This window comes from Thunnus maccoyii, chromosome 5, assembly GCF_910596095.1.
Source record: "Thunnus maccoyii chromosome 5, fThuMac1.1, whole genome shotgun sequence".
Taxonomy (NCBI): domain Eukaryota; kingdom Metazoa; phylum Chordata; class Actinopteri; order Scombriformes; family Scombridae; genus Thunnus; species Thunnus maccoyii.
This window is the reverse complement of record NC_056537.1, coordinates 6,260,849-6,275,299: the sequence shown is the minus strand read 5'-3', so window position 1 is coordinate 6,275,299 and position 14,451 is coordinate 6,260,849.

The window sequence follows — 14,451 nt, the reverse complement described above, 5'->3', positions numbered from 1 at the left end:
GATAAGAATGTCCACAACCACACAAATATCCAACACATTTAAAATAATACTGTCTGGTTCACACTGAGCTGTTTTCTTGGTTACATAAATAAACCAAGCTTGAAGCTCTTTAACTAAGCCTCACAGTTGTCCTTCCCTCACAGTACAGAGGTGTCCACTTATAATATCCAGTAACTATGGACATGTGCCACCAAATCAGAATCAAGAATTTTCAGTGGCCATTGTATAAATCCATAATAATACAGCAGATAAACTTAGAAATCACTTCTTTAATTTTGAGGCAAGCTTATTAGAGGCTTTAAAGGTGACATATTATACTCCTTTTCAACAAGTTAATATAGGTCTCAGAGGTCCCCAAAACACGTCTTTGAAGTTTTTTGCTGAAAGTACCACTGAGATTATGCATTCCAGCATGCCTCTATACCCCTCTGTTTCAGTCCTGTTCTCTATGGGCTGTTTCTGTGTCTATGCAAATGAGCTGCTGCTCCCCACGCCCCACTCCGGAACTGGTTGTTGCTTTCCGGCCGTGATACAATGCGAGATTATATGACCGCAACAGGAGAGACTGAGGGCTGTATTCATATTCATACTGAAACTACAACGGAGCTGCAGTAGAATCACTAATACTATTATTACAGTAATTCTAAGTGTATTTCAGGACCAGAATGGATGTATTAGTCTCAGCTTGACTTTACACACACTGCCACAGCAGGCCACTACAGCTTTATGGTTGGAGCAAGTTAGCTGCTGGGTGTTAATCAAAGTTACAAAATGTTGACAAGCAAAGGAATTCCTGCAGATTGACCATTTCTAATGCACACATGTATCATTACCTTCATGGCATGGTCTATCAAGTACATTAACATAATGTTACAGCAGCAACATACACATACCGGTGAGGATCATGGAGCAGAACAGGCTTCCGTGTAACAACAAAGCCGGCTGAGCTAGCGCTGCTGTTCAAAGTTCCACAAAAAGCAACATGAAAAAACAGTTACCACCATCCAACTTATTACTGTTATTTAGTTGGCTTCAAATGAGGCTTAACTTTCACACAGTTTCTCTTGACTGTCCCTCAGTATTACAAAATTTGTCCAACATCACTATCCATATTAGCCGCGCAACATGCTAACGCCAATTTCAACAGACTAACCAGCTAAATAACAGTAAAACAGCATAAAACATGGCAAAACCTTCAGCTTCCAAGTTTGAGGTCAGGTCACTGACAGCCGATATCGATCCATCACACATATAACAGTTTTTCAGTCATTGTGGGGATATATCCATCAAAAATTTAGTGAATCCAACAGGTTTCACTTCCTCAGATGATGGGAAGACAAAGACTGTTGTGTTGGTTCTTGCAGCCAACAACATAAGTTTGATTAAGTTAAAAATTTTATTTGGTAGATTTTCGGTAGGCAGGGACCATCAGCCTGCTGACGGGCTGGAGGGGGAGGTCTAAGTTCAACAGATCCCTTTATGATGTCATGAAGTGTAGTGTAGTGTGGTGTAGTGCAGTGTGTCGCGGTCTCTAACATATTTATGTTGAAAAGACATGAAAAAATGCATATTGCATGATATGTAACCTTTAACGTGCTAAATAAGGAGATGTTTTACCTTTTGCATGGAGATGTGTTCTATTTTATCTGGCACTGAGTTTCGTCTTGAAAGTTACAATGATAATAATACTTAGGGAGAGAGAGAACTTAGTAAAACTGGGCTTAACTTTGACTAAAGGGGCTTAGTGAAATGATCCTTTAAAGTCTCCGGTGTTGGCAAGCATCCACCCTGCTGACATGTCCTTGAGCCAGACACTGACCCTCCTACCACCAGCTCCAGGGGTGTTACTGTGTATAGCATCTGACCCTGACCCCTGACCTTCCTCCTTCAGGAATCAATAATCAGACATTATGAAAGGAGGTGAAGAGTAAAGTTGAGTGCCAAGTGCCTCTGGAGGGGGCCACAGCCAGGGAAAACATCACATTAGACACACTAAAATATTTACAAGCCTCTGTCGGCTCCTGAGCCTCCAGCCTTCATCAAGTGTCAGGGCTCTGCCATCCGGTGTGGCCCCTGCTGTTTGTTAATGGACTTCCTCCTCTCCTCTAACAGGAGGATGGCTGCTGTGTTTATGTGCCCAAGGCCTTTTTCAAGAGTGAATACAGGAGGGTATATGGAAAGAATAACAGGTTAGAGATGTTTCGTTGAAGGTTGGTTTAGGAAAATGGGGGAGTAAATGGTTGTTTGATTCATTAAATCCAGTTTTTAGGTGTTCAGTATATGTAGCAGGGACTTGTTAGTAATAATGGGAAGACAGATATGTGCAGTAAAGGCAATAAGGGAAACTGCAGAGACAGATAAATACACGGATTAAATAAATAGATGGACAGTTATGTATTCAGAGTGAAGAAAGTGTATATGGACTGGGTTAAAGCCATATAAGGGATTAATATCTATGCTTTTGTTATTTTTAGGCATAAACAGAAGAAAGAAACTCAATGTGCCTCAGTAGATGTTGACACTCTCAAGTTTTTTAGGTGTGAGGATCTCTCTAGCAAATTGTGGTCCTGTTTTTCTAAACTATTTAAGTCTCAAATAGTCAAAAAATATCTGCAGACTAATGGTCATCATGTTTTCCCTAGATATCACTGTACTATTTAGTGCTTATGTCTTTATTTCGTGATCTTTTTATCATTATATTGTTTATTCCATTATAACACTGTCCTCCTAATGAGAAAGATATATATTATGTATGTGCAAAGACTGTCAAATACAAACTTTTGTGATTCCACAACTATTTCAGTCTTGTTTAAAATATGTTTGTTCATTTATTGTTTCTGTTACTGATTTACTTGTAACGATACACTCCTGTCCTTTTTGAGATCTATTGCCTCCACGTTAAGTCAAGCCAATTTTATATGGCCCAAAATCACACATTTTTTTCAGAGGGTTTCAAAATACAAGATACAACATCCTCTATCCTCGACTCGACTCCACAGAAAACCCTTTAATGGGAAAAAAAGGAGAGACCTCAGGAGCAGTAGTAGGAATTCCTTTTTCAGGATGGACATACATGCAATACATAAAGTAAAAGAAGTAAAGACAGAAGTCTAATCCAATTATCACTCAACAAATCCTTTAGTTTTATTCTGAAAATGTTGAGATCTGCAGGTGAAGTACCAACAACACATTTAAAAAATTTAGTTACGATGAGGATGTGGAGCGGTACCAAATAGATATAGTTGGACTTGTCTCTATGGACAGAACTGGCTCTGGAAGCAAACTCCTGGTGAGAGGCTAGACTCTCCTTTTCCAGAGTTGCCCAGAGTGAGAGGTGCCAAGCGACTGTGGAGATACTCACGAGTCCCCAGGCTGAGCACTGCAGTGTTGGAGTTCTCCTTGCAGAATGAGATGGTTGCCTCCTTGCAGCTATGTGTTGCTGGGAAGAACACTGACTGTTGTTTGTGCTTACACCCTGAACAGCAGTTCGGAGTATCAAGCCTTCCTGGAGTCTCTGGTTGGGGCCCTGGAAGGGGCACAGTCTGGCAAGTCCATAGTTCTGCTGGGGGACTTCAATGCTTAGACATGCTAGACATTGAAGTGATTGGGTGAAAAGGCCTGCATGATCTGAGCCGGGGTGATGCATTGTTATTGGACATCTGTGCTAGCCATGGATTAGTCAAAATAAACACCATGTTTGAGCATAAGGTTGTTCAAAAGTGTACCTGATACCAGAACACCTTAGGCCAAAGATCAATGATTTACTTTGTAGTGGTGTCATCAGATCTGCGGGTGCATGTTTTGGACACTCCGGTAAAGAGAGGAGCAGGGCTGATCACCACCTGGTGGTGAATTGGATCAGGTGGCGGGGAGGCTACTGAACAGGCCCAAATGAGTAGTGACGGTGGACTGGGAACGTCTGGCGTAAGCCTTATTGTTGGGCTGTCATGGCTGGCATGCCTCTTCAGCATTGCATGACGATCAGGGACAGTGCCTGTGGACTGGCAGACCGGGGTGGTGGTTCCCATTTTCAAAAAAGGGGACTGGAGGGTGTGTGAAGCTTATGTCAGGGTGCTGGAGAGAAGGCTCCAGCCGATTGTTGAACCTGGATTCAGGAGAAACAATGCAGATTCTGTCCCAGCCGTGGAACAGTGGACCAGCTCTTCACCTTTACAAGGATACTTGAGGGGTCATGGGAGTTCACACATCCAGTCTACGAGTGCTTTGTGGACTTGGAAAAGGCCTATGACCATGTCCCTCTGGGCACCTTGTGTACAATGCCGCGGGAGTACAGGGTACCAGGGCCATTGCTACAAGCCATTCAGTCCTTATACAACCTCAGTGAGAGCTGTGATCGCATTCTTGGCAGTAAGTCAGACTCGTTCTCAGTGGGTGTTGGGCTCCGCCAGGGTTGTCCCTTGTCATCGATTCTGCTGTGATTTTCATGGACAGAATCTCAAGGCACAGCCAGGGGGAGGAGAGTGTCCAGTTTGGGGACCTCAGGAAGGCTTCTCTACTTTTTTCAGACGATGTGGTTCTGTTGGCTTCAACACACCGTGACCTCTAGCAGGCCCTGGGACAGTTTGCAGCCGAATGTGAAGCGGGCGGGATGAGAGCTAGCACCTCCAAATCTGAGGCCATGGTGCTCTGCCAGAAAAAGGTGGACTGGTCTTTCTGGGTTGGGAGTGAGTTGCTGCCCCAAGTGAAGGAGTTCATGAATCTCGGGGTCTTATTCACGAGTGAGGGTAGGATGGAGCATGAAGTTGACAGGCGGATCAGTGCAACATCAGCTGTAATGCAGGTGTTGTACAGGACTATTTTGGTGAAGAAAGAGCTGAGCCAGAAGGCAATTTACCAGTTGGTCTACATCCCAACCCTCACCTATGGTCATAAGCTTTGTGTAGTGACTGAAAGAATGCGATACAAGGGGCAAAAATGAGTTTCCTCTGGAGGGTGTCTGGGCTCAGCCTTAGAGATAGGGTGAGGAACTTGGACATCCGGGGGGAACTCAGAGTAGAGCCATTGTTCCTTCGCATCAAAAGGATCCAACTGAGGTAGTTTGTTTGTTTGTTTGTTTCAAAACCTGGTTAGGATGCCACCTCACGCCTCACTGTGGAGGTGTTCCAGGCACGTCCAACTGGTAGGAGACCCCAGGGCAGACCCAGAACACACTGGAGGGACTTCATATCTCCTCTGACCTGGGAACACCGTGGGACCCTCCAGGAGGAGCTGGAGGGCATTGCTGGGGTGTCTTGGTTTCCTTACTCAGTCTGATGCCGCCGCAACCCGGTCCTGGATAAATGGAAGGAGTTATGATGAACCTCTCTGATGAATACCAAAAAGAGGATGAAGGCAGTGTAGCCAAACAGGTCTGAGGGAATAAATGAAAAGAAAATGAAAAGAAAGAAAATTCCTCTTCTTCTTGTATTATGCATGTCCAACAGAGCAGAGTGAGTAAGCAGCTTGATATATAGCAATAAAAAACCTGCACATCAGTGCTTTAGAATACAACTGACCTATTTGCAGCTCAAAAAACTGAAAATGACAAGCTGACAGCTTCCATTCACCTTGCTCCTCCCATTCAGAGGCAGCGAGCGAGTGTTCATTCAGACCAAGGACAGGCTCTGTTTGTGTGTACCCGGTTGTCTTCCATTTTAAGCCTCCGCCTACTAATGGTCGAATATTGATGTGTATTTATTTATCTTGCTCACCATTGGCCTGACATCAGAGATGCACAATGATTCAAAGAGAACGAACAAAAAGAGACACACTGATGTGTCTATATTTATCTCCTTTTCTCTGAATGAGGATAATATTACATTTGATAGAGATATTGATGATGAGGGAGAAAATGCAAATGAAAACAAAATGAGTAGAAGTTCAAGAACAGGGTCTGTCTATGGAAATGTGTCAGTTCACATCTATGAAATGGATTTCTCCTCACCCCATAAGGAGTAATGTCAAGGTGTTCTTTGGTATGGCATCCATCCACACATGTATGAAAGTTTTTTTCCTACATAAATAAAAGTTGAGATCAAAAAAAGTGTTTACAAAAGCATGTGCACATTTCCTCAGTCCACCTGTTGTCTGCCCCTGTGTTGTTTTCATTAATAGAACAATCTGTGCGGACTCTGTTGACACTCCATTAACACTATGTTACATGTCAACAGTCTGTGGTGTTCAGTCCAGTCCAGCAGACATCTCTGATAAAATGAACAAATCTAGTCTTTGTGGCCACCACTTTACCACCACTTTACCTCAAGAAAACAATTTACCACACTTCGCAGAATGCCCCATGACCATCCGGGAATAAATACATGGGTTATATACGGTAAAGAATGTGTTATTGGAGATAACTAGCAATAGCAGTGGCATACAATTGAGAATTTTATATTTGAGAAAAGAAGACATATGCACCCATTACCCAAACCATAACATATCTTGTAGATGATTTGAATGGTCTATTCCAAACAGTTGACACCACACCTTTTACCACTAATGTTTTAGATAGTCTAACTTTTTTGCAATCAGATTTAATATAGTATATCATTACGTCAAATATCATTACTGTTGCTTTTGTTTATATTTGGTAAAAAAGCCACAACACTTCAGCGATGTAATCCATCAAAGTTCATCATCACAGTACACATGAAAGAATAGATGGTTTTAAAGTGTCTTCTATGTGATGCATGCTGATGTAAGAACCTTTGGCAATAAGATTTGAAGTTGACCTTCAAATAGCATTACATTCCTGAGCTGTGAGAACTAGAAAATCAAACCCAGAACATACACAATAGGTAAACATGGACATTGTGAAAAGGATAATGTGAAATTGGCAGGCTCTTCTTTTGAAAAACATTTGTTCAAGAGTCAACTTTCAGATGTTGGAGCTTCCCTCAAACACCTGAATACATAGTGTACATTTTTCACTGCATTATCTTGCATCAATAACATAACATTTATGAAAGAAAGATAAATGAAAAATACAAGCAGTTATATGATAATACAGGTTGTAAACAAAGCAAAAGCTTAGCAAGATAAGCTAAACCACTTTATTTGGAGGTAAAACTAGATGTTAGTGCAGCCAGAATGTCAGTAATGCATGTTTGTAGCAGACAGTGTAGAGAATCATTTAACATTCACAACCTTTACAAATGTCTGACTGTTCAAGTTTCTTAACTCGTCACATGTTTGAGACGAGAGAGATTTTGCCACATTCCAAGATCTCAGTAATTAACTTATTAGTGGTATCATAACGGATAAAAAATTTCAGCCAAAACTACAAAAATAAAATCCTTGTAATTAACAGGAATCTTCTAAGTACAGTTACAGCAACCTTGTGATAAGGGTGCATGCACAGTAGCATTATATATGAGTTACATATTGTGTCTGTTTTGGTAGATGTCAACAATCCTGTGAAGTATTCTGTTTATCACCCAATAGTCAGTGAAGCGTGCTGGGATGCTGAGGTGATGAAGTGCTATTTCCTCCCACTGTCTCCCTTATTAGCTCTCTTTCCCCTGTTCTGTTGCTGGAGTGGCACAGTTGTGTCAGCAGTATTACTCATACCTGGGCTGGATACACTGGGCAGGCAGGCAGGCAGGCCTGGATCTGCCTTAATCACCCACTTCCACTTCCTGTTCCTCAACGACGTGCCAACAACCTGCCGTGGGCGGACACTGATGACAGGAAACGGCACAGCCGAACCAGTGAGAAACAGGAGGGAATACTTGACTATAGGATATTATTATAGTTTCACTAATATAGGGGGAGCAGACTGGGAGGAGAAATGTGGATGCCTGGAGTCACCACACACTAAGAACACATAGAGGAATGCAGGTTTACTGATTCACATAAGAGATTTTTTTCAGGGACAGGAGCATCAGCTCAGGATTCAGCACACTGTGCAGAGCTCACAACTAGAATTTTTATTGAAAAACAGGCAACTCTTCAATCTAACAAGGACCCTCCAGAGGTATACAGATACAAAAATGACCTCCTCCTCTAATGAATAAATAAATTAATAAGGTGAGCAATCAGGATATCCAACAATCAGGTCATCATTTAGGATATCTAGTATGTAGAGCTAATAGGACTTGATGTTTGAGCCAAAAAAGTTTTCTAGCTTACGTATTGTGCGGCCAACTGAATACGCAAAAACTTTTACCTCGTTTGCGGTTTGGAATTCATCCAATGTAATCTTCCATTTGGGATTAAATTATGAAAACCACTGAAATTGCAACGTGGCTGTTACAGTACAAAATAATCTTAAATCTTGCCTGAATGATCGCTTAGTGGACGTCACAGTCAAACACAAGTATATTATTTGTTGATTTAGTCCTGAATCACAGTCAGACTAACACCAGACAGGTGTTGGACAAAACAGATACTCTGCTGAAAGTGTAAATGAGAAATGGACGCCAACAGACAACGGAGTAAAAAAAAAAAAAATCTGCATCAGTTAAGTGGGCCTGATAGCAGGTCTGTCTGTGTGGGCTGGATGTGCTGTTTGCTCGCCTTGTTTCTCTCATTTTGTCATCTTTAAAACAGCTTTTAAATGATAATGACTATTTATACTCCTCTTGAGTTGGCTGCGTGGGCTTGATGGAGACAGTGCGGATGATTCACAGCCGTTAGAGATCGCCCTTTGACAACCACCGCTTCTCTTTCCTTTGGCTCTCCCTCTCTTTCTCTCTCTCTCTCTTTCCATCTCTTCTTTCCTACAGAGCAATAATAGAACGATCATTGTAGTCACTTCAGGTAGAGGCTTTGTGGGTGGAAGGACAAGTTGACTCAAGGTTTATGAAGAAGCCAAAGATAGTTTTTGAAGGAAAGGTTTCATAAGTCTCCATTCTGACTCATGAATTCATACGAAACAGGTTAAGTTGCAGTGTCGGTGTTTTTAGCTGGGTAGACGGGCCGTGGCCCAGCAAATCAGGTCACTGTGCTTCTGCAGTTTGAATTGACTCAGTAACAAGAAGTTTCAGAAAAACATATTCTAAAATAGCTTTTTAGACCTTAAAGTATCATCAGTATCATTTTCAGACTGTACAACAAACTGGTCAATATAGATCCTTTTCACGACATTTGAATTGTCAAAGCAGGAAAAGCACAGGTGGAATCAATAAGATTAATGATGGCATTTAGGTGAGTCAGTTTCAGGGCATTGGTATTGTGCATGCTCACTCACTAACATGGCCTACTGGGACAATTAATGCAATGGAGCCATTGTTAATGTTATTATTTACACCTGTGTTTCTCCTGCTTTGACACCTCTGGCAGCCTGCCAGCTGCTGTCAATCAACAGGACATCTACATGCCCCTGGTATCTCCTCAGTCCTTTTTTCATCATTTATAAAACTACTGAAAATATATAAATATATGTTTGCCAAAGACATCTGTCTATGGTGGGTGGCAAGGATTACTCAGACTAAGACATATAGTGCAACCAAAACAATGAACGAGAAGAGGCTAAAAAGTTCTGTTGTAGTTTTGAAAAGAAGACTGATTCAATATAAGTATCCAAAACGTTGATTAATTAAGGATAAACATAAAAGTAGGCTTAGTTCAGTAGACTAGAAACTACATTGAAGTGTTTTTTTAAAATGTGAAATGAATCAGTAATTCTCCATCAGAAATCATGTTTCTTTTTGCAAATATGGACTGAAATATATGTCAGGAACGTTGTTTTGTCCTGATTGTTTCTTGTGTTTTTTGGTTATCGCATCAATATCTAAATGTCAAAGCAATAATACTCTTACTTGCAGTAGTTGTTCTTCTTGGTTTGAATGTCAGGATGAAGCAAGTTGTATGCAGCTAGAAGAGCTGGAATCAACAATTTTCCAATCACACACACACTCCTCTCACCATACAGGCTGGTTCTGCCTGGATGCCTATAATGGTAAAAGCCTATTATGGTATAAACCATGAAAATCGGATGTTTCCCCCATCACTTTGCCCGTATCTGGGACAGCTCACAGTAGCACGTGCAGCGCTTGACAGCCAGCACCCTGCAAATCCATCTGATTCGCACATGGATCACAGTGGGAGATGGGTGATGAGGGGTTTGCAGGGGATGGGAAGGTGGGTGTTATGAAGACATGCAAGCATATTCACCAACTTATAAAGAGGCAATTCCAATGACGTGAATGCTCGTCTTCCTCCTGACGGACGGCAAGGTTCGTCAGGGGGAAGACGAGCATTCACGTCATTGGAATTGCCTCTTTATAAGTTGGTGAAGTTTTGGTGGGTTTGATGGGGTAGTGGTGGGGATTTGACAAAATTGAGGGCAAATCTGCAATGCTGTTTGTAAAAAAAGAAAAAGACAGCCCCAGCAATTTGAAGAACGTAACTATTTTTGTCACAGCTTGTCAGGAGAGGGTTTTGATTCCCCCTTTTGTCAATTTCGGCATCTGCTGTCTCTCTACCTGAAATTTTTTCACATGAGGATTGTTTTTAAACATTATTCAGTAATAAAAGTTTTCATACTAACTTTAAGATAATAACTGTTGCTTTAGTTGAATCCTCCTTTTAATCAGACAGGATAGAGGTCAGGGTCAGCTACCAAATATAGCAGATTTATTGTCTTTATGTGGGACTTAACACAAAGAAACCCAATAAAATACAAATCAAAAGTGAACTTAGATCAGATTTCAGTTTTAATATCTTTGGGTCAACTGTAACAGATCTTGCAGCCATTTCACATTCAGTACTGTTTCCCTAATTGCTTTAAAATAATCGGTAAAAGAAATATTCAAGGATCAGGTATGTATGAATAAATCTATTCTGATCTAATTTAAAAGCTTACAAATGGCCAAGAGGAGGAATTCAATATGAAAGGAGAATTTCACACATGCATGCGTGCAAGAGATGCCGTCCACATTGATCTGCAGTTGCAGTTAAAGGCTGTGTGTATTGCTCAAAGGCACAGTGGCAGTAGTGGACAGAGAAAGTGTTTGTGGTTTAGTTTTCCCAGTGACTAGACTAGACCGCCTGAGGCTTCACTGTAGAACTTTATGGATTAAAGTTTATGGATTAAAGTGCAGTCACATATGTTATAGTATCCATAAAATGAGTGAAACTCTTTTTTTTAATTCAAAAGCGAAGGATTCATTTGTATTAGACTTAAATTTAGGTTATGGTAAAAGTTCAATATTTTTGCTAAAATGTCAGACTGTTCCAGAGCAAAGTCTAGGTTGGGTTGTGATCACACTTTAAAAAGGAGAGGGAAAAAAAAAGCTGCCTTGCTGTGGAAAGTGCGTGGGCTGAATGTCTGTGATAGAGAACACTGTATAATACTGTACACACTCAGAGAACACACACACACACACACTGAGAGAGAGCAAAACACTGAGTCCCAAAACAAAGCTCTTCATTCTGACTTTCCCCCTACTCCAGACATTCCTTCCCAGCATTCCATTAGGCGTGGGTGGGGTCAGAGGTCCCAACGTCACGAGTGATGATTTTAACAGTGGGGAAGCATGTTAATGGAACACACATGTCTGTAATACCATACTTGTGAGGACCCTCAGTGACATAATGCGTTCTCTAGTCCCTAACTTTAACCTTAAGCTATAAAGACTAAATGCGTAACTCCATACCGTAACCTAAACCTGATTCTGAACGATGAATGAATCTTAGACAGTGTCCTCATGCACTCTCAAGGTCTAAACTGGTCCTGACAAAGGTAAAAGTACATGAACACACACACTTTTTCACAGCAGACATGACTTTTCATAGCAGGACGAACACCAGTGGAATTAATAACATTAACTTTAACCAGTATGCCATGCCAGGAACCCAATAGTAGCATGTCCTTGAGTAGCAACGTCTAAACAGAATCCTGTCCTGCTATGACAAGTCAAAACGCCTGCTGTGGAAAAAGGTGTACTGAATAAACAGAGCAAAATCAACTGCGCTGAAGCAGATAAACAGACTTCCTGATTGATTAGTATTGGGCAAACTGTTTGTTGGTGTCTAACTACTGCTGGCTGCAATTTAATCCTGAGTGCCAAATGCCAGCTTTTTATAAAACATGAATGAGACATCCTCAAAGTGCTCAGGAGAAAAAATGTAAATTTGAACAATCAACTAAAATTCCACGGCAAATGGACAAACTTCATCTGCTGATGAAGATTATGTGATGTGATCAAAAGCTCCAGAACAGCTACTAAAAAACTATTTATCACAGATAGTGACAAAACATGTTCCTCCTAAAACAGCTGTAACGATGTATTAAACTCGAAAAGAATGCATCTTGTTCTGTTTTAAAACCTAATGTAGATTTTCAGGTTAAAACCAGCGAACCACTCGAGGGCAGGGTGAAAAGTATGACAGGTCTCTTCTCTCCTCTGCTTTGCATACATTTGAAACTGTAAATATGTTTTGGATTTTTAAAAAAAATGTTTTATCAAAGTTTATCTTTTAGCTTTTTCTTATTTAAGTCACATCAGGATTGGATAAAAGCTCAGTTTAGAGACAATGATGTAGCTGTCAGTGATTACAGTTGAAGGTTTGTCCATGTGGGAGGTTTGCAGTCTAGGAGAGGTGATGATAGCTGAGTGTGACAGCAGCCCTGTTTGAGAAGCTGCGATGCAGCAACAGGCTCAAATTGCTGACACTGTCAGAGGAAGTATGCATTTATGTGAGCACTGAGACCATAAGGACACCAAGTGTCTCCTCCTATGTCACAGCTGAACTGTGGGCCTCCATCAACAAACATAAAGCTCCAGTGAACACAGACATTTGCTTCGAAAATATACAGTAAATACAATCATATGATTTAGTTGCATTTCAATTTTAGTGTTTGCAACAATCCTGAATAACTAGACAACGACAAAAGTGGACCCAAAAATAGATGCAAGTGCAGGACTTGGCATGTAGGCTTAACAGGATGTTTTTTAGAACTGCGGTCACACAGCAACAGTCAAGTAGCCAGATAAGGCAATTTAGGCAAATATGTGAAGGCAGGAAATAACAGCCCGGCAGCAGGTCATACACAAGTTGGCAAGGTAAACAGGCTTCAATCAGGTAATAAGGAAACATCTGTTAGCCTGATAACAACAATACAGAATAGGCATTTGCATTCTTCACAAATACTCATAAGATCTATTATAAAAGCATATGGACAGTTAAACTATATATTTCTACTTTATTTTCAGTCCAACCTTGTTAAAAGTTTCATGTGTGTATTGAGTCCAGTATTATCAATTGAACTGTATCAAAGCTGACTGTATTGTTACAAATCCTCTAATGGTTGATTTATTCCTGACATGGAGAGTATGGACTCATAAATTCATATCAGATTTAATTAATTGGACAAACCCAAGAATTGATTAATTGAAAAATGCCACACACACTCACACACACACACATACACGCCGCTCTCAGCTGTGGAAAGAAAACTCTAACATGCTTTTTAATTAGCAGACTGCCTGCTGCCCAATTAGAAGAAAATTTACAACCTGCCTGCTCACAGACCTTTACAACTCTCTCCCTCTCTAGTTGACAAACACACACACACACACACACACAAGCGCCACACCCCTCCCATGTCCTCGTCCCACTCTCACACAAACACAGATACACACACACACATGACACACATGACAAATAAGAAGCTCTGACTGCATCAAACCTCACTCATAAAAACACAAACTCTGATAACAAAATTTTTAAAAATGCTGTGTTTGTTTGAGGGAGGTGATTTCACACATTCATACGCATACAGCTCACATCTAATCTTAACTTCCTCTTTCACCCTAATACACAAACATTATGTACACCCACCTTACAGGATGAAAACATTTGGGCTGAGGCCAAACGCCATTATCATAACCATTCATGAGAGGGGTTTTGGGCTGATAGGTTTGTGCATGTGTCACTGTGTGTGTGTGTGTGTGTGTGTGTGTGTGTGTGTGTGTGTGTGTGTGTGATCTGCATGGGTGCAAATCCGATGACAGGAAGTGTTTTGGGGTTGTTTTTTTGGTTGTTTTTTTATGAGCTGGTCCATCTGTTGCTTCCGATGAGGGTTTGTATCACAGCCTGTTCCCTGAGCGGGATTAATAATCTGGTCAGAGTGAAGGCTAGAGAGAGAGTGTGTGTGTGTGTGTGTGTGTGTGTGTATGTGTGTGTGTGTGTGTGTGTGTGTGTGTGTGTTTGTGTGTGTGTGTGTGTGTTGAGTGGGTAGGGAGTTGTGAGACAGAGAGAGACAGACAGACATACAGATAGAGAGAGATACATCAAAGGAGAGAGTTGGAAAGTGTTATAGTGTAAGCGATGAGATTGTAAGGATTGTCAGTGGGAATGATAGCATGGCTGGCATGCAAGAGAGAGTGTCTATTTCTGTGTGTGTGAGTGTTTTCACCCTTTTATGTCTATGTGTTGTGAGAGTGAGCTTGTAGGCAGTGTGTACAGTGTGCGCGAGTGTGTCTGTCTTTGCAATTTTGGAAC